Source organism: Rhinatrema bivittatum, chromosome 5, assembly GCF_901001135.1.
Source record: "Rhinatrema bivittatum chromosome 5, aRhiBiv1.1, whole genome shotgun sequence".
Lineage (NCBI taxonomy): Eukaryota > Metazoa > Chordata > Amphibia > Gymnophiona > Rhinatrematidae > Rhinatrema > Rhinatrema bivittatum.
In genome coordinates this window covers 262504408-262526300 of record NC_042619.1, presented here as the reverse complement: position 1 = coordinate 262526300, position 21893 = coordinate 262504408, and the positions used below count along the sequence as shown (strand labels likewise).

The following is a 21893-nucleotide window of genomic DNA, read 5'->3' as shown; positions in this document are numbered from 1 at the left end:
CAGACAATGGAGGTAATATATGCAAAACTCTCATGCATATTAATTGTGGATATCCTGAAAACCTGGCCTGTATGTGGCACTCGAGGACTGGAGTTCGCCATCACTGATTTAGTCCTACATTCTGTTTCCTGTCTTTTATCCAGTATCAATCCAGAATAGGACACTGCCTCCAATATTGACTGGGTAAATGTATCATCGGGACACGCTAGAGATAACGTTCCTGGATGGAATAAATGATAGCTTTATGGAGCAATTGGTTCAGGAACCGACGAGTGAGGGAGCAATTTTAGATCTAATTCTCAGTGGAGCACAGGACTTGGTGAGAGAGGTAACGGTGGTGGGGCCACTTGGCAATAGTGATCATAATATGATCAAATTTGATTTAATGACTGGAAGAGGAACAGTGTGCAAATCCACGGCTCTCGTGCTAAACTTTCAAAAGGGAAACTTTGATAAAATGAGAAAAATTGTTAGAAAAAAAAACTGAAAGGAGCCGCTACAAAAGTAAAAAATGTCCAAGAGGCGTGGTCATTGTTAAAAAATACCATTCTAGAAGCACAGTCCAGATGCATTCCACACATTAAGAAAGGTGGAAAGAAGGCAAAACGATTACCGGCATGGTTAAAAGGGGAGGTGAAAGAAGCTATTTTAGCCAAAAGATCTTCATTCAAAAATTGGAAGAAGGATCCAACAGAAGAAAACAGGATAAAGCATAAACGTTGGCAAGTTAAATGTAAGACATTGAAAAGACAGGCTAAGAGAGAATTTGAAAAGAAGTTGGCTATAGAGGCAAAAACTCACAGTAAAAACTTTTTAAAATATATCCAAAGCAGAAAGCCTGTGAGGGAGTCAGTTGGACCGTTAGATGATTGAGGGGTTAAAGGAGCACTTAGAGAAGATAAGGCCATCGCGGAAAGATTAAATAATTTCTTTGCTTTGGTGTTTACTGAATAGGATGTTGGGGAGGTACCCATAAAATAAAGAAGGTTTTCATGGGTAATGATTCAGATGGACTGAACCAAATCACGGTGAACCTAGAAGATGTGGTAGGCCTGATTGACAAACTGAAGAGTAGTATATCACCTGGACCGGATGGTATACACCCCAGAGTTCTGAAGGAACTAAAAAATGAAATTTCAGACCTATTAGTAAAAATTTGTAAACTATCATTAAAATCATCCATTGTACCTGAAGATAGCAAATGTAACCCCAATATTTAAAAAGGGCTCCAGGGGCGATCCAGGAAACTACAGACCGGTTAGCCTGACTTCAGTGCCAGGAAAAATAGTGGAAAGTGTTCTAAACATCAAAATCACAGAACATATAGAAAGACATGGTTTAATAGAACAAAGCATGGCTTTACCCAGGGCAAGTCTTGCCTCACAAATCTGCTTCACTTTTTTGAAGGAGTTAATAAACATGTGGATAAAGGTGAACCGGTATATGTAGTATACTTGGATTTTCAAAAGGCGTTTGACAAGGTTTCTCATAAGAGGCTTCTAGGAAAAATAAAACGTCATGGGATAGGTGGTGATGTCCTTTCGTGGATTGCAAACTGGCTAAAAGACAGGAAACAGAGAGTAGGATTAAATGGACAATTTTCTCAGTGGAAGGGAGTGGACAGTGGACCCTTACTTTTCAATATATTTATAAATGATCTGGAAAGAAATACGATGAATGAGATAATCAAATTTGCAGATGACACAAAATTGTTCAGAGTAGTTAAATCACAAGCAGATTGTGATAAATTGCAGGAAGACCTTGTGAGAATGGAAAATTGGGCATCCAAATGTCAGATGAAATTTAATGTGGATAAGTGCAAGGTGATGCATATAGGGAAAAATAACCCATGCTATAATTACACAATGTTGGGTTCCATATTAGGTCCTACAACCCAAGAAAGAGATCTAGGTGTCATAGTGGATAACACATTGAAATCGTCGGTTCAGTGTGCTGCGGCAATCAAAAAAGCAAACAATGTTGGGAATTATTAGAAAGGGAATGGTGAATAAAACGGAAAATGTCATAATGCCTCTGTATCGCTCCATGGTGAGACCGCACCTTGAATACTGTGTACAATTCTGGTCGCCGCATCTCAAAAAAGATATAATTGCGATGGAGAAGGTACAGAGAAGGGCTACCAAAATGATAAAGGGAATGGAACAGCTCCCCTATGAGGAAAGACTAAAGGGGTTAGGGCTGTTCAGTTAGAGAAGAGACGGCTGAGGGGGGATATGATAGAGGTGTTTAAAATCATGAGAGGTCTAGAATGGATGACTCGGTTATTTACTCTTTCGGATAGTAAAAAGTCTAGGGGGGCACTCCATGAAGTTAGCATGGGGCACATCTAAAACTAATCGGAGAAAGTTCTTTTTTACTCAATGCACAATTAAACTCTGGAATTTGTTGCCAGAGGATGTGGTTAGTGCAGTTAGTAGAGATGTGTTTAAAATAGGATTGGATAAGTTCTTGGAGGAGAAGTCCATTACCTGCTATTAAGTTCACTTAGAGAATAGCCACTGCCATTAGCAATGGTAACATGGAATAGACTTAGTTTTGGGGTACTTGCCAGGCTCTTATGGCCTGGATTGGCCACTGTTGGAAACAGGATGCTGGGCTTGATGGACCCTTGGTCTGACCCAGTATGGCATTTTCTTATGTTCTTATCCCATTACCTCCCAATCAAGCAGCTTATTCAAGAGAGACTTTTATCCATTTTAAGGCATATTCAGTAAGGTATGGTAACCTGCGCTATTAATGCAGGTAATGCATACATTATTTAGTGAATCAGCTGCAACTGAAACAGGGCCCACTATAATTATAACTCAATATCTACCTAACTAAAGAACTCATCACCTAGTTCTCTCCAAGCCACCCCAAATAAATGTATCAGAAACATCTTCTCGAAATTCCCTTCTTTACATTCCTCCAGCACTTTTGGTTATAGTTGCTCCCTCACGCCTGTATATTTCTCCTTCACCTGGCCACCTCAGTCAATCTATGTGTCTTTCGCCTAAATTGTGTGAAATATGAACACATCAAGTTTATGTAATGGGTACCTATAATATTTATGTTATGATGTAAACCATTGTGATCTTCTCGTGGAACGACGGTATATGAAATGGCTAAATAAATAAAATTAAGACTCATTAACTTGTGTTAATGTTAGCATGGGTTACTGTGCTTCCGTGAATATATATATATATATATATATATATATATATATATATATATATATATATATATATATCTTAATGACAATGGAAAATGTTTATTTAATGAGTCCCTTAATATCTTTTCTATTTCCATACAAATCTGAAGTTACATGCATAAATCTCAATACATTCTTTATATCTCAATGCCATGTCATAGCCTGTTATAAAATGGTAGCATAATAAAGTCTTCCATAAATAAGCATGAGGATATATTTTGTGTGCTAATTTCTATTTGTGCTATGGTAAACAAGATGCTTTGAAAATATTCTCTGAACTTTTGCACTCTATTACTGATATTTCCACCATTCCCAGTGGCTAAAATGTGATTATCACTCTCTCTCTGCTCTAAGACGAACCTGCGTTATCTGGTTATTATACACGTATAATGGGAGGGGGGAGAGAGAACAATATTACTTACATCCAACTCACAAATATCCCTCAAACTTGTCCTGAGATAGTTTGATGAGAAGGGAAGTGACTTCTGGTACCCACATCCATTACCATACTATAATACTGAATTTAAACTTGCTTTCTGATCAGGTGTCTTTAGATGGGGCTTTTAAAGAAACTGGAAAAACTTGTATGCTGCTCTTTAGGAATTTGATGACAAGTTTTGAACAAAATCATGTGGTTGCTGTATTAGTCCATGTAAACACTTGGAAATAAAGGTCAACAATTTGTAGCTGATAAAAAATGTTAGGTTAGGCCAGTTCAAAAGTTACTAGCTTTCCACAGCTAAGGAACAGTTTTGAAGCTGCACAGTAGCAGTTTCCAACTGTGGGAGGCTGGCCAGTCAAAAAAGGAAAGCAAAATCTATTTTTGTTGTTTATGTATTTCTGGAGTTTTAAGATCAAACCCATCTCATTAAACTTTGCTTGACTATGATACTGCTCATCCTTAATTAGTTCAGTAGGGTAAATTGCGTACCAGTTTAATGTAGAGGTATGTTCTGAGTAGACTACACTCTTACATACACAAGCACTCTTTACCAACAGTTACGGACATTAAAAAACAAATTCATCAGAGACCAAGCTAGTCACCATTTAGCACAAAGAGGAGAGGGGAAAGAAAAGTGGAAAGGAGGAGCCTATTTTCATATGCAGGAAAATTTCATCTAGTAGTATGAAAGCCGAGCTAGAATCTGAGGACATTCAAAAGTCCTAGAAAGAACCAAAGCTTTAGAATAATCCCTTAGACAAGAGCACGTGAGATAAGCAGAGAAACGAGAAGACACAAGTCCCTTTGCAATGAAAAGGGAGATCAAAGTGAGCCACACAAGGTACTATTATTATTTGTATTTATATAGCACTATAAGGTATATGCAACACTAGGAATATAAGCCTTTCATGTAATTTACACTATTTTTCATAGAACCTGCACTTTTTGATAGGCACTCAAATGCGATTCCTCTCCCAAACCGCGGGTGATGCTACTCCCTTGCCTCCCTGTTATTGGAAATCGTCCCGACCCCCTCCAAAAAAATCAGGAATTCAGAATTATTAATATTTTCAAAATTGTAGTTGCTATTATGATTTGCTTTCATCTACTGCTTTTTAGTTTGTACATTTTATTTAAGAATATGTCACTAATATTTTTGGAAGGGGCTATAAACACTGAAAAAAAACGATAGAGCAGCAAGACGAAAGCAATATTCAGATATGACAGAGAAAGCGATGAGCAGATTAACATGAGCTTCCTTTCATTAGGAAAACGAGTTCTCCCAAATGAGAGGGGGGAGGGGGGCATCAGACTTACATAGGGACGACTTCTGGAAGCAGAGACACAGCCAAGACGGAGCCCCGGAGGTGCATAAAAGGTCAGGCCCCGGAGCTGACTATTTCCCTTCCGGCGCGCTCGCACTTAACGCGCCGGCCGGGTGGAGAAGAGGAAATAGAGGCAGTGAGTTGGTTGTACCAGAAACCCCAGGCTGAGCGCGATACAAAACCCCACCTCCAGCTCCAGGCCCGGGACTTCCCTTACTCACACCCTGGACCAGGCCGCGCCCTGACTGAAGGCGCCACTAGCCAATTGCTACGAAGAGGTCAAGAGGGGGGGGGGGCCCCGCAAAATAGAACCAATGGGATCCCGTCGATCTTCCTCATTCGGTAAAGCCGTCACATCGGTGGGCGTGCCTAAAGCCGGGATACGTCATTGGAACGCTTGCCTGCCATTGGTTCGCGTATGTTGTTCCGGGGGAGAACTAGCACTCGGGCTAACTCGTTACGTTCCGAGGTCAGGGGTCATAACTGAGTAGCTAGACGTACTGAGGTCTGCTAAGGTTTCCTGCTTAAGTGGTAAAATGAGAGACATTAACAGTCTCTGCCTCAAGGTAGTTGTAGTTTAATATGGACGCTATCTCTACCCTGCACATTTTATAAATAAAGATCAATAAAGTGCATCTTAACAGTTAACTTATAATAACAAAGATTGTGTCTCAATGGCCTGCTGAATTTGGTACCATTTTTATTCGTGATATTTGGAACGTGTTTAAAGTTTGTGCTGTATTACAGTAGAACATTATAGGAAATGCAATATAGAATGCTTCATAGAAGTTTAGTATGCTCCAAATAAAGCTTTCCGGTTGGGCATTGCTTCTTAGATGTATTGAATGCAAGATTAATAAAGAAACGTTCATAACTATGTTGTGTGGAAAATGGTATGATTTTGGGGATTTGGTACTGACTTGTATAAAGAATATTGAACATATGAAGCTACCATTTCAGGGGGGATTCCGTTGACCTAGGAGTGATATCTTCGGTATCGTTATCTAAAGAGCATTCTGAGTTCATACATATTGCTCTTTTGTTAGCTAAATTAAGTATTTTGCAATTTTGAATTAAAGAAGCTTCACTGCCGATACAAGTCTGGTAAATGCATATACTAGAATGGAAGAACTGGATGATAAATTTCTTCATAAACAACTCAGTAAGGGTTATGTACATGCGTGGGATACCTTTCTCATCCCTTTACCTGCACAAGATAAAAATGGTTTACATTAGCGCTTTTGCATAGTGTTTAATACCACAAGTTTATGTGGCTATCTTGGAAACAAGTTTAAAGAAGAAAAGATTTAGCAGACAACATTGTTTTGAACAGCAAACACAAGTCCCCAATCTAGGGTTGCACTCACCTCGCTGATGGGGTTTGCTCACATGCACTTTTATTGCTGCTCTTCACCATTAGAAAAAGAATTAATAGCAGATATGACTCCATCTAGTTTGCCCACGTTACTGACTGCTACAGTACAATAGATACCAGTTGATCTCTGACTTTCCCCTTCACTTCTGTGCAATTAATGGTTCTCTGTAGTTGTCCTGTGCTTTCTTGAACTGTTATTGTTTATACTTTTGTCCCCTCCACTGGGACTTTGTTCCATGCATCCATCATCCTTTCTGTGAATACATATTTTTGGATGTTACTCTTCAGTTTACTGTTTTGGAGGCGAGGAAGTGCAGGGGAGATATAATACATACCCTTCAGATACCAAAATCAGGAAATATTTTTTCAGAGAGAGGGTGGTGGATGTCTGGAATGTCCTTCTGGAAGAGGAGAGGAAGACAAAAGCAGAAGTGGAGGAGTAGCCTAGTGGTTAGAGAAAGTGGCCTTTGAACCAGAGAGACCAGGCTTCAAGTTCCCCTGCTGCTCCTTGTGACCTTGGGCAAGTCACTTTACCCTCCATTGTCTCAGGTACAAACTTACAGGCTCATTTATAAAAATGTGTTAGGGTGTTATTGCATGCATTAGGGTCCTAAACCCTGTGATAAAGCTATAATGCACACAGTACATACTGTATTGTGAAATGTGTATGTAAAAAAAAAAAATCTTAAATTAGTATTTGAGTGGGAGGAGTTTGGGCAGCGTAAATAGAAATGAGGGTTAGTTAACGTGGCATGCAATAAAGTAAAGGTCAGCAAGGCAGGTTTTAATACCAGAAATAACTGGGGGGACAGAGAAAGAGGCTCACTTATAATGGAACCTTTTATACCACTGTAAGAAGGGGCATTATGAATGAAGGATGAGGTTGGGGGATGGGGTGGGTTTTATGGAGCAGTTTTACATGCACAGTCATACATACGAACAGCACAATTACCATAAGTTAAGATTTACTGTTAATTGGTGTGATGAAAGGTAAAAGAAGACTAGATTTGAACCATGTTCTCTACTAGAGCTAGGTAGAAGAGTAGATTTGTACATGTACTCTACTAGAGCTAGGTAGAAGAGTAGATTTGTACCATATTCCCTACCTAGCTCTAGTAGAGAACATGGTACAAATCTTTTACCTTTCATCACTCCAAATGACAGTAAATCTTCACTTATAGTAATTGTGCTGTTCGTACGTATGACTGTGCATGTAAAACTGCTCCCAAAACCCACCCCATCCCCCCAACCTCACCCTGAGTTCATAATGACCCTCTTACAGTGGTATAAATAGTTAACTTTTTTGTGAGTCTCTATAGAGGTGTTTTCTCTCTCTTCCTCCCTCTCCCCCCCCCCCCCCCCCCCCGCCATTTTTGCTGGTCTGCAGAGTGGCAGTTGTTATAGGCAGAGGCAGACCCATGCTGCAGCTGCCCTCTATGCTAGCCCACGTTGCCAGCAGCCATTAGTGGAACATTCTGCCCTAAACCTCCAGGCCAAAGTGTCCTGGTAGTTGCTTCATTCCAGGTTTCACAGCACTGCACGTTGCTTCTGGGTGCAAGGAAGATTGCCAGCATTCTTTGGCTCTTCTCAACACTGGCACTGAACAGCTGATCAGACTAAATATGAACATCTGGCTCAGTTGAGCCCTGGACTGTCCCCACTCTAACTCTGTAAATAAACCAAAGAAAATCCATGAAAGCTGCTGCAAGTGCCATGCCCCTTAAAGAAGTGGCATCTTCTTTAAGGGGAGTAGAGGGAGACATCTGGCGGGCCCTTCCCCTTCCCCACTCTTCTAGTGTCTCCCCCTGCTCTACCAGCCAGCCAGTCCACATCAGCCGAGGAAGTCAGCCATCGGTCCCTGGCATCAAAAAAGTTGAGAAACACTGTTCTAACAATCATTACATATCCATATTGTTCTTTCTCCTCCTTCCCACTACCTATGCCAAATACATATTGTAAAGTTTAATATTCCGATACTTCATAGTTCATTTTACCTTATAAAAAATATTTTAACTGATAATACTGGGCCAACATCCAATGTCAATAAATTCAGCACAAGAGTTTTATTTCTTAGTTTCAATATGGCTTTGCCCAAATAAGAAGAAAAAAAACAACCCAAGCAAACAAAATAATGTGAAATTGATTCATTTACAGGGAGGGCAAAGAATCTGACTCAGCCACTGCAACGCGTGGCAGGGGTCCGCTAGTACATAATAAAATGTTTCACAACACAACCTATCTTGTGAAAACCTTTCATTTATATTAAAAACAAGCCATTAAGCAACGGGGCTACATTAAATTTTTTTTTTCAGTCCATTTTCGAACACAGCACCCTTCTACACTTTTTCTCCCTCACTCCCCCTTCCCCTCGTTCACTCACCCTCTTCCCTCCACTCAGTCTTACTCACCCTCTGTCTCCCACTGCCTCCCTCCCCTCACTCTCACCTCCCTCCCTTTCCCTCAGTCACTGCCCACCCTCTCTCAATCCCATCCCCTCTCCCTCAGCCCTCCTCCACTCCCTTTTTCTCTGCTCCACAACTTCTTACCCTTCCACTTACTCACATCCCTCTCTCACCTCCCCGCTCATTCTCCCTCTCCCCTCACTCCTCCCCACCTCTCCCCCACCCCCTACCTCCCTCCCCTCTCTCCCACCTCTCCTCCCTCCCCCCACTCTCTCCTCCCTCACTCTCTCACTCTCTCCTCCCTCCCTCTCACCTCCCTCCTCTCACTCTCTCCTCCCTCCCCACCGAGTTCGCTGCTCCTCGCTGATGCTACTGGCCGCCGCTCCTCGTCACCGCCATGTTGATATCCAGCTGATGCTCGCAGCCCGTAACGACGGGCTACTCTGACCCTCCCACCCCTCCCTCTCACTCTCTCCTCCCTCCCACCCCTCACTCTCACTCTCACCCTCCTCCCTCCCACCCCCACTCACTCACCCTCCCTCCCACCCCTCTCACTCACCCTCCCTCCCTCTCCCACCTCTCCCCTCACTCTCACCCTCCCTCCCTCTCCCACCTCTCCCCTCACTCTCACCCTCCCTCCCCTCACTCTCACCCTCCCTCCCACCTCCCCTCACTCTCTCCTCCCTCACCACCAGGTTCGCTGCTTCTCGCCGACGCCGCTACTGCTCGCCGCCACCTCTACTGCCCCTCGCCGATGCCGCCGCCGCTACAGCTCCTCGCTGCAGCCGCCATGTTTTCAAGCAGCTGACGCTCTGCTGTGACCGACATGCTCGCCCGCACATGCGCAGTAGAGCTGCTCTGCTCTCTACTGCGCATTTGCGGCACGTCGGTCAAGCTTCATTTATTAGGTTGATATATAATATTCCAAGATTAATGTTATTGTTATAATTTATGAGTAACAATAATAAAACAAAGTTATTGTGTTATCAATTTACCTCTTTAATGAGATATATGAGCTTGATGGGATGAACACAGCTTTTGAATATTCGGTGTTAATAAAAAAGTCCAAATGGTCTTCTGCGTAATTTTAAAAAGCTGGCCAGTTTCACACTATAAAATTATTTGATAGCCTCATTCAACTAATTCTATATGGCTATGAGAATGAAGTCTGGAATTTATAGGAAGGGACAGAATGTCAATATAAATCCTGCACCTCCAGTTCTGTAACTCTGTGCATCCACTGAAATTCCCCCAAACAATGGAGCTTGGATGTTTCCCTTACAGCTCATCATACTAAAAGATATTTTCAAATTCTGGTGTCACCTCACAGTAACAGCAGCACAAACACCTTCCACTGCCAGGCACATTGTGAACTAACACAAAACCCCGCAAAAAAGACACTCAAAATCTATACTGCAATCCCACTGTAACATAACAGTAATAACACCAAGGACTCAAACAACAATAACCCTACCTGTGAAAAAACAAGGGTAAATATTACACTGGGTCCTAGAATACCAATACACCACCTACTGAGGAAACAAAACAAACCAGATTGCTACAGATCCCTATGCTAGCAGAATCTCTCATCATGGTCACACACACACACAGAGACAGACCCTCACCAGATACAGAATACAAAATAAAGGCGCACAAATTAGACAAAAACTGAAATGGAAACCCCAAGAAGCCAGACTCTGTGTATTAACAATGGAAAAACAGAACCACCATTCCTCATAAAACAAATAAAATCAAGAAACATAATGCACCAGTTATAATAGTAAAACCATACTAATAAAATAATATTTTAAAACTACTGATAAATAGAATTTCTATTAATTAAAATCATATACATTTTTTACAATTTCCCAAACACCAATACAATATTTCAAAACAGCACATATATCAAATAACACCCAATAATTAAAACTAATAAGGATTTTAAAAAGCCCCTGCTGTCCATACGGGGGAACTCTTGATTTCCAGTCACCCTGATATTGTTGAGGATTAGGAGGTTATCCTCTTTCTCTCACACATACTCACATGTCCATTCTCTCTCACATATACACTGTCACATACATACACATTCATGCTCTTATACCCATCATAACCTCTCGCTCTCACAGACACTGACACACTCTCAGGCTCTAAGACACTCTCTCCCCCTCCACACACCCCCCCCCCCCCAAACAAACTCTTACTCCCCTGGATTTTCTCATACACACTCATGCTCTCACTCCCTCTGGCTCCCTCACATACACACAAACACACACACCCAGGCAAGTTCCCAATCATTCTCACACAAACACACACACCCAGGCAAGCTTCCAGTCATTCTCACACACTGAAACTGACCCCCAGGCAGGCTCCCATTAATTTTCACACCACTCCCTCACCATCCCCCAGGCATGCACACATTCATTCTCACACACACAGACCCCCAGGCAGGCACCATTCTCATACACACACATACACCACACACAGGCAGGCACCTATTCTCACACATACAAACCCCAGGAAGACACCCATTCAATCTCATACACAGACACACCCTCAGGCAGGCACCCATGCATTCACACACATACACCCCCAGGCAGACTCCCATTCATACACTTGCACACATGAAAGGCAGGATGGGCTCTGCAGCGGCCCTGATCTTCTCGGGCCGATCCGCAGCAGCGGCGGCCCTGATCTTTTCGGGCCGATCTGCGGTGGGGGCCCTGCTACCGGGCCTCCTCCTCTTCTCAGCCCGCTGCAACAACGCTGCTCCTCTTCTGCACACGAATGTATCGGAAGGAGGAGGAGCGTCTAAACGAGCACCTGCACGCTTAGACGCGACCTTTTTCTTCGGGCTGTGGTGACGTGAGCTCTACCATGGCCCTGCCAATCTTCCTGCTGTGTGTCTCCAGCACAGCACAGCGATGCTTAACTACTCAGCCGCCAGTGGGATGAGATCCACCAGCGGCCACATTGGCTCCCTCTGACCTCTCCTCGGTAAACCACTTGCTCCGCCCCATCACGTGCACCGGGCTTGCGCGACACACTGGCACACTGCAGGCGACACGCTAAAGTGTCGCGACACACACTTTGGAAAGCTCTGCTCTAGTCCTTAGTGAGTTCTCAACCAAGACACCTGAACCTACATCTATTGATGCAGAAGAAGACATCGAATACAAGGTAGACGCTATCCTTGATGTGAGAAAGAGAGGCAGAGTATGGGAATACCTCCTGTCATGGGAGGGTTATGGACCTGAAGAAAACTCTTGGGAACCTCTGGCAAATATCATGGGTAAAGAGATGCTTCAGCAATACCACAGAATGCATCCTCAGAAACCAAGACCAGGTAGGAGGTCTGGAGGGGGCCCTTTGAAGGGGGGTACTGTTGCGTCCGTCGGTCTCAGACGGCTTTGACCCTTGTGCCTCACCTTTTTCTCTGCTCTCCCCGCTAGCCTTGGGAAGATGGCTACTGCTGCGTCTGCATGCCGCGCTCTCCGACGTCCCCGGAACGGCTATGGCATTGCCTCCCGCCATGTTTCTCCCATGGGCCTCCTAGGGTGCGCGCGCGTGCTACCCACGTCTTTATTCCAGCAATGGCGCGAACCTCGGGGGCATTCCCCTCAAGTGACGTCACGCCATTCGGGTATTTAGCCTGTACTTGTTTGCTAGCTCATTGACAGGCCGATTCAGTAAAGCCCACTCGCCTGTGCGCGCGATGCAGTATTTAAATTAGGTCCGGCGGTAGAAACGGGAAAAAGGAGGCACTAGGGACACTAGCACGTCCCTAGTGCCTCCTTTTGCCCCGGAGCAGCGGCTGTCAGCGGGTTTGACAGCTGACGGTCAATTTTGCCGGCATCGGTTCTCGAGCCCGCTGACAGCCACGGGCTCGGAAACCGGACGCCGGCAAAATTGAGTGTCCGGTTTTCGACCCGACAGCTGCCGGCCGACTTCAAATTTTTTTTCTTTTTTTTACTTTTTTTTACCCTTCGGGACCTCCGACTTAATATCGCCATGATATTAAGTCGTAGGTTGCACAGAAAAGCAGATTTTACTGCTTTTCTGTGCACTTTCCTGGTGCCAAAGCTTAGCTGCACATTTTACTTACTGAATCGCGCGCGAATACCTAATAGGGCCATCAACATGCATTTGCATGTTGATGGCACTATTAGGTTCGGCGGGTTGGATGCGCATTTTCCGCCCCTTACTGAATAAGGGGTAAGGGAAAACGCGCGTCCAATGACAAGTTAACACTGTATCGGCCTGTGAGTTAGCAAGGATTAGACTCATCCGGTCTAAGCTACTCTGCCGCTTCCGTGCTGTCGCTGGAAGCTCTCTCTCTGCCCTTCGGGGTATTCTCTAACCTGAGTACCCGCTCCTTGGGGGCCCTCTGCTTTATTTCAGGTGCCTTACTGGGATCAGGTACTCGCTCCTCGAGGGCCTGCTCTCCCTGCCTCGGTGCCTGTAACCATCTACTTCTGCCTGGTGGAATCACAAACCTTACAGCTACCATCTAGTGAGTAATCTAATTCTCAGTCTGTCTCATCTACAGCATTGCCGTGCTGGGAAACCTACACCGGAACCTCCTTATACCAACATGGTAAGACGGGTTCCCTCTGCCGCGGGTCCTGGGACTGCTACCTCTGGATCAACTCACTACTGCCACCTCTGGTGGTATACACAAGCTGTACAATAAAAGACAAAACTCTGTGTTTGTGCGTCCTGAGTCTAGCCCAGTACTGTGGCTCCCCATGGGGCTCCTCCCCATGGGCGTGGTCATCTGCCACAGTATCCAAGAATCCACCCAAACACCGCTAAACCATAACATCTATAAAAGAGGAGTGACCCAAAAGTAATTTTAGTTGGGTTGCCTTGAGTTTTAAGAGCAGTACATTTTTTATCTGAACTATAGCTATCTTTCAATGTGCTCTCTTTTTCAGAAAAAGCAAGCCACCTAATTAAAAGTAATTAAAAATGACATTCCAAAAAAGTAGTTTGTCCCACAATTAGTAATCTAGATAGAAATGTAATCAATTATGACTTTGACCCTAAACAAATAAATTGTAATTAGTAACTAGTGATTTTACAAAATTGTATGCCCCAGGAAAAAAATCAGAAGCCGATCTATAATGCTGGAAAGCAGAACAAATGGTAGTGATCGGTATAATCAGGGATTCTTTATTGGTGTTAGCCCAACTCTGGCTGAGTTTCGCTCTCGCAGGAGCTGCCTCAGGGACTACTACAAGAACAATATTGATTAAAATTACACATGACTGACATACATATACATTAACAAATCGACATAGATGTGTGTTAATACATATATAATGTCACCAACTTAAAAAATATAAAATATGAATAAAATGATAAAACATGTATAAATTCTAACAATAATCCAAAATAAAAACACACGATTATGTGCTCATGTTGTAGCAATGTGTGATTAACGTTTACTACGTGACCTTGTGAAACTTATAGCCATGATGTGCAAAATTTGTATGTATGTGTGTCTGAAATCAATGGACGTGGTATTAGCAGGAGAAAGTCATTAGTGAACAGGACTTGTATTTAAACATTAAATACCTGTAACAATGTGAGAACTTCACAAAATATCAATTGGAATTGCTGGGAAACAAAGGGGGAACGCATAATGTTATATGGAGAATGTACACATGCTCACATATGACAATTGTCAACATAAAAATAGTTGGTTAGAACAAAAGTGGATAAAAGTGAAATGGAGAATACAAACAATAAAAAATAAATAATGACGTAAAAAATCATGTAAAAAGTCAAAAAATGAAAGAAAAAAATATGACATACGGCCCTAAAAAAATATATATAAAAAAATAAATAAAAAATGGTGAATAATGAAGAATAAAACAATAAAAATCAAAGATGGAAACATGAGAATTACAAGATGAAAAAATTATGAACTACAAGCACTAAAATGAAATAAAAGTATCTTGAATCAAAACCCCAAAATATAAATCCAAGCAATTGAACTTTTCACTTACTGGTAAGTTGACTCAACGTAGGAACAGTATCTTGCCAGTTAGAGTACAGTTGAGGTTTTTAAAAAAAAAAACAAATACCACTCCTGGTGTGGTATATTACTGAAACATAAGTTGCAAGCTATAAATGTGATGTGGTAAGTGGCAATGGGTCTATTTAACAAAAATAAAAGATATATAAAAAACTATCGCAGTTGACAGCAGAGAAATCAATAGTGATTGTGTAGTCTTATGTGGTATTCGTGTTAGCGTGCCAGCCAAGGGTGACATGTTAAGAGAACTTCAGCGGCAGTGCTCACTGAGTGTGGTAACGATAAAAAGCATATATATTTGTTCTATTTTAATCGTGTTATAGACTCACTAAGTGGGGTCGGGTGCCAGCATAGTTCTTACAAATATGCGATGGTTAGCACAAAACAATGAATGTAATAGCGGGGGGAAAAACAAGACTGCAGTAGCGAATGTATCAACATATGTGTTCAAGAACAAAATCACTAACAAATCATGAAACACAGTGTGTTCTTTTAGTTGGTGTGTCGGGCACCAGTCATATATTAAAAAGCTAGTGACGGAGATCACGTGACCCTTTGACGGGAGAGGATGTGATCCCCCGTCGCTGGGCTCGAGCCCCTCACCTTTCAGCCTCATCCAGCGCCATCAGCGCTTTTTTCAACCTGGTGCCTACCTTAATCGAGAGGTCTGTGGAGCTGCCTTGCCGGTGAACACCGATGGCGACACGCGGGGGCAAAAAAGATAAAGAAAAAGACAAAGACCGCGAGAAGGCGCGCATGGCCGACGGTAACCCGGAAGTGCCGGGGGGGATGCCGGAGCAAAGCGTGCCGGCGCCTGCCGCGACGGCGGAGCTGACCGCGGCGGTTCTTGCTGCCCTCACCCCGGAACTCCAGAAAATATCAGAGCAACTTAAGGAGCTTAACGCCGGCATGGCCACGATAGATCGCCGCTTCGTAGAGCTGGAAACGCGGGTCTCGGGGAATCAAGATGGCCTCCACACAGCCACGACCGACATCGCATTTTATTTATTTTTTATTTTTAATTTTGAGCTTGGTAAGCAGGCTCTTCGCATAGAGGATCTTGAAAATCGCTCGAGAAGGGCTAATTTAAGACTGGTGGGGTTACCGGAGACTTTGCCTGAATATCAGCTGCCAACTTTCCTTGAGGGATGGCTCCCTCAAGTTTTGAAACTGACGGGCCTGTCAGGACCCCTACGGGTGGAAAGGGCGCATCGTTTGGGCCCCAGACGCGAGGCTCAGGCTAAGCCCCGTGTAGTTATTGCCAAAGTTCTAAATTATTCTCACAAGGCGGCCATTATTAAAGCTTTTCAAAAAGGGCCCAAACCGAGCTATGAAAATCAGCCTGTCTTGATCTTTCAGGACTTTTCTCAGGCAGTGTCTCAACAGCGCAGGGCTTTGGCGCCATACTGCTCACAACTATTTCAGAGAGGCATTCGAGCGGTGCTAGTCTACCCGGCCAAAATGCGGATCCAAACTGACCAGGGGGTGCGCTGGTTTACTGAGGTTGCGGCGATCCAGCAATACATCCAAGCTTTGCCAGCGCCTGCGACCTGACAGATGATTGCGGCTGCTGTGCCAGTGTCTGCTGACTGTGGATCTCCAAGCAAGTCTAAAAGGATACCCTGCTTCCCATGAGTTTGACTTGGCTGGGTTGTGCTATTACTGGTTGTTGGAGGAATGTTTCTATGTCCTCATGTTGCCATGGAACTGCACTGAAACGGCAGTTTCAACCGTCACTATCTGCCCTTAATGCCAGCTGCCTGACTGCGGCGGAGGGCTGCCAGTTTTAGAGCTGAATGCCCACTGTACCAGAGGAAGAAGCCCACCTGTTACTCTCTGCTTTTGGTTCCCCTGCAAGTTGGGGGACTGGACTTCTCAATTGCAACGCCCGGATGAGAGAGACTGGCATATGAACTGGCGCAGAGAGTGGCTTTAGGTTGCCTGTTATGCTGTTCTAGGCACCCATAATTGGTTTTTAGTTACACATTTTGAGTGCTGTTTGGTGGGGATGGATGGGGCTGTGGTGGGGGGGGGGGGGGGCTGAGCCATGGGTCGGTGTGATCTTCTCCTGCTATCATTAGGATGGTGGGTTTGGGGGTTTTGGCTAAAGGTACATGGGGGGGTGGGGTTAGGGTAGGAAGGGTAAGGGGGAAGGGGTGGGTGGGGGGGGGGGGTGGAGACCATGGTTAGGTTCCACGGGGGAACCTCTACTGAATGTCTGTTACTCACATTTCAGGCTCGGAGGGAAGCGCTCTGCTGGGAGGCATATTCCCTCTTTCGATTTGGTATGTTTTTCCTGTTTTCCTACCTAGTCACTGAGCCTACATGATTATGAGCACTTTTCGTTACTTCTCTTGGAATGTAGGAGGCATAAACTCCCCTGTTAAAAGGACTAAAATTCTGCAGTTATTACATAAAAAGAAGACAGATGTGGCCTTGCTGCAGGAGACCCATCTGTCGGATATAGAACATGAAAAGTTGAAACAACGGTGGGTGGGCTCCGTTTATTACGCATCTGCTAGCTCACATTCGGCTGGTGTTGCCATTTTGATTAGACGGGCATTCCCTCTCCAGATTAATAAGGTACTTAAGGACCCTAAGGGTCGATATATTGTGTTAGTAGGGGAATTACACCATATGCCTGTCATCCTATGTAACTTATACGCCCCTAATGTGTATCGAGCCTCCTTTTTTACAGACTTGTGTGCACTTTTACTGCCATATATTGATAATCTAATCCTTGTGGGCGGCGATTTCAATGCCGTTAAGGACCCCTTGCTAGACAAAGCCACCCTTGCTCGGACTCCGGGAGCCTCGGGAAAGGGGCTCCTTCTTTTGGAGCGTTCCCTCCATCTGACGGATGTATGGCGTGTGCTACACCCTCAGGATAAGGAATTCACGCATGTCTCCAGGGCCCATGCTACCCATTCCCGCTTGGATTATTTGTTATTGAGTACAACCCAGTTCTCTAAGGTTGTGGGGGCAGGGATTGAGGATATTATTATATCGGATCACGCCCCGATATGGCTCGAGTTGGCAAATCCGATAGCATCTCAATCCACATATGTATGGCGGTATCCCTATTTTTTAGCAGATGATATTGCGTTTCAAGATTACTTAAAGGAACGCTGGGAGTCGTTTGCACTTTTAAACGCACAACATAAAGCTGACCCAGTTCTCTTTTGGAGCACTGCCAAAGCGGTGCTCCGAGGAGATATAATCTCGTTTGTGGCGCATCGGAGGAAGTCTCAAGACCAGCAGCTCCTCCAGCTCACAACTCAGTTTCAAAGAGCCAGGCGGGCGCTAGCGCGCTGTCACTCCTTGGGGAATAGGGAAACTTACCTCACCTTACAGGCGGCTATTAACTCTCTCATTCACCAGCGTACAAAAAAAGGCATACTTTTTTATCGGTATAAGCTTTTTCAATTTGGGCAAAAGTCCGGTAAGCTGATGGCGGCTTTAATTAAATCGGCTAGGGGAAACCGGCATATCCTGGCGCTTAAGAACTCCCATCAACAGATAGTTCATGACGTTGACAGTATTCGCCAAGTTTTTCATGCTTATTTTTCTAAGTTATATAGCTCCGAGGGGTGGGATGCATCTAAATGGGAGGCGTTTGGGGAACTCATTCAACTCCCTTCCCTATCTTTGGAATACTACCGCTATTTAAATGAACCTATCCGGGAGGAAGAGGTTAATCGGGTCATTCTGCAAGCCAATAAGTTGAAGGCTCCCGGCCCGGACGGATATGGTTCCGAATTTTATAAATGTCTGATAACCCCGCTTTCTAAATTGCTTCCCACAGTGTTTCAATCTCTCATTGGTAAAGGGACCTTTCCCCCAAATGGCAATCTGGCATATGTGACTCTTATACCCAAACCAGGTAAAGACCCTCTACAACCTATGTCTTATAGACCCATCTCCTTGTTGAATATGAATCATAAGATTTTGGCAAAAATTCTTGCAGAGCGACTGGGGAATGTATTACCATCCTTGATACAGTCGGGGCAAGTAGGTTTCATCAAAGGCCGCTATGCTCTACGCAATATACGTCAAATTGTCACTGCCATGGCACTATGTCAGAGGATAGGTGACCCCTATCTGGTAGTTAGCCTCGATGCCGAGAAGGCCTTTGATAGGGTGGAGTGGGGCTATATGTTTCAGTTGTTAAAATTGATAGGGTTTGGGGGTTATTTTTACCAAGCCATTGAACTTCTATATTCCTCTCCAGAAGCACGTATTTTGGTCAATGGGGGACTGACGGATGCCTTCACTGTGTCTAGGGGCACTAGACAGGGTTGCCCATTATCCCCATTACTTTTTCTTCTTGTTTTAGAACCTTTTCTGCGGGCTATAGTCTACGCCAGCTATTCGGGGAATACTATTTCAGGGCGAGGAGCGGTCGGAGATTTTCAAATATGCAGCATTCGCTGATGATGTGCTCTTATTTCTTACATCCCCACACCGGTCCCTACAGGTGCTTTTGGATTTATTTACTAGCTTTGCTACTTTTTCTGGCATGCGTATTAACTGGGATAAGTCGGAAGCCCTGGCCTTTCCCGATTCTCTTAAGGAGCGTTGGGGGGCTTCATTTCCTCTTCAGTGGGCACCAGGCCTTCTCAAATATTTGGGGATCTACCTTGCGAATGATATTACCCAAATATACAAGAATAACATAACTCGACTGCTCCGCACCACTCAGGAGAAATTACAAGTTTGGCACACCTTGCCGCTCTCTTTAAGTGGAAGGATTAATTTGTTTAAAATGGTGATATTGCCCAAATGGTTATATGTCTTCCAAAATTTCCCTATGATACTGTCTAACCGACATCTGAAAAACTTAGATAAATTACTTCGCCGGTTTATTTGGAGAGGTGGGAAAGCTAGAATTCAATTGCCTTGGTTGCGGTATTCTTGGGATCATGGGGGTATGGGGGTCCCTAATCTCTATGATTATGGTCTGGCGGCTAATTTTCGCCTAATCCGAGGCTGGCTCCTGGGGAAATCTGCTTATATTAACGTAGTGGCTGAGGCCGCCTTTACCAGATCTTTGGCTCTAAACTATATTCTTATGAGCCAAAGTAAAGATTTTCCCCCAGGGCTGGTTACCCATCCACTAGTCGCACCCCTCAGGAAAACTTGGGCCCGTCTGACTCGTCAATTAGGGTTACCCCGACAATGTACGTATTTTCTGCCTCTTAGAGGCAATCTGGACTTTACCCCAGGGTCCACGACTGCGTGCTTTAGACGCTGGCAACACCAAGGTATACTATATTTGGGTCATGCTTTAGATGCAGATGGCTGTGCCCTACCGTTTGACCACCTACAAGAACTGTATGGGATTCATAAGTCTCATTACTTTGGCTATCTGCAGTTTAGGCATTACCTTCAGTCACTGGGCTCCCCGGCCCAACATTCAGCAGCAATTAAACTTTTGAATGATTTTTTTCAATTTGACCAGACTGTGGAACTGTCTCTCTCGACTTACTACAACCGGTTGCACCGTCGGCTACCTAGGGATTTTTATCGAATCTCAGTAGACCGCTGGAATCGAGATGGTGTTTTTGTGCTAACACTCCCTATTTTTTCGGCTAGTGTGAGAAGTATTTTTACTATCACTGGCAGTATGTACTTTCGGGAGATGCATTTTAAATTCTTGCATAGGGCTTATATTTCGCCCCATATTGCCTTCAAGGCTGGTATTGTTGCTGCTGCTGGATGTGTGCGCTGTGGGGGGCAGCCGGGAACCTTGTCCCATGTTTTCTGGGAGTGTCCCCCCATCCAAACGTTTTGGCAGCGGATTGGGGGTTACTTGGAGTCTTTGGGAGGGGTTCGCCTACCGTTCTCCCCGTATCTTTGGTTATTTCACTGTGTTACTTATCACTCAGTCCGTTCGCCTGGCCTACGTATGTTGCTTAAAAAGGCGGGTCTAGTGGGGAAAAAGGTACTTCTACTCCATTGGTGCAATGCGGAGCCGCCTTCCTTTTGGACCTGGCGCATAAATTTTCACCGCCTTATGCAGATGGAACAGTTTTATGCTCGTAGCTCGCCCAAACGAGGGAAATTATTTCTGCAAACCTGGGAGCCCTACATTCAAATGCTGCCTCCTAGAGCTAGAAGCTTGGCTCTTAATACTTGTAATTGAGTGTTCAGAGAGTAACTGGTGTTTATTCTGATTTCAGTTGGTCTCCGGGGGGTGGGGTGGGGGGAAGGGGAATAAGGCGTTCAGAAGGGGGGGAGAGATAGATAGACCTGCTATTGTTCTTATTCTTAATTGTTATTTCCCAAAAACGGGTGAACCAGTTAAATTGCCAGCATTTTGTTCGCTTGAGAGGTATTTCTGCCTGTTGATATTGTGTTCTTTGCTGTGCATGTTTATGTAACAATTTTTTTTGTGCCTCACCCAATAAAAAACCGTTTACACTAAAAAGCTAGTGACTGCAACGTTCACAAAATGCGATTGTGAAAAAGAAAAAATATCGACAAAAGATCTGTGTCTTAAACATATTGTGATCTTACCTTTGTCACGTAGTTGGAGGAAAAGAGGTTAGTGATGTGGTTTAGGATGTTTTTATGTGATTCTCGCGATAACATTAATGGCGGTCCGGCCAAAAATTCAGCCTTACTAATTGTTTGAATAGCTGGGTAGGTGCCTTTATTGCAAGTTACCGCCAAAAAACATTTTCATAAATGCAGTTGTTTAACCAACAATATGATCGTCTGGTTAATATAAGTATGTAAAAAACTTACTCTAATGCTATGCGGCTCAAGATATGACAGCGGCTGTTTAAGTCAGATGGATTTAAAAACGCCAGATGAGGAGCAGTGCACAGATTTAAAAAAAAATTAAAAGTGAAATGTAAATGTCAAAACGCTCTCGGATCTGGCTTGTCATGGTTAAAATCCAATGGCTGTGAATAAAATAGGATAAAATAAGTGTCCAAACAAAGAGGATGTTTGCCATGTATTAAACCTGATGCAACCTACATAAAATTAAAAAATGTAAAGATAAAAATGAAATAAGCATGATAGGCTGCTAAAAAGCGCTAAGAGGTACTGACTGCTCACAGATATATGTACAAAACTTTTTTTGTTATA

General features: G+C 43.9%; 1 protein-coding gene across 2 annotated transcripts in view; it reads right to left on the bottom strand.

Annotated features, from left to right (window-relative positions):
* LETM2 (leucine zipper and EF-hand containing transmembrane protein 2) overlaps window positions 1-5223 on the bottom strand; it is a 73478-nt gene extending 68255 nt beyond the window's left edge. The window contains exon 1 of one of the 2 annotated variants that reach the window (XM_029603937.1): window positions 4971-5223. The gene's annotated coding sequence lies outside the window, so the exon portion shown is untranslated. The remainder of the gene's footprint in view (window positions 1-4970) is intronic. The other variant, XM_029603938.1, reaches the window with a different exon arrangement.
* Between the last annotated feature and the right edge of the window lie 16670 nt (window positions 5224-21893).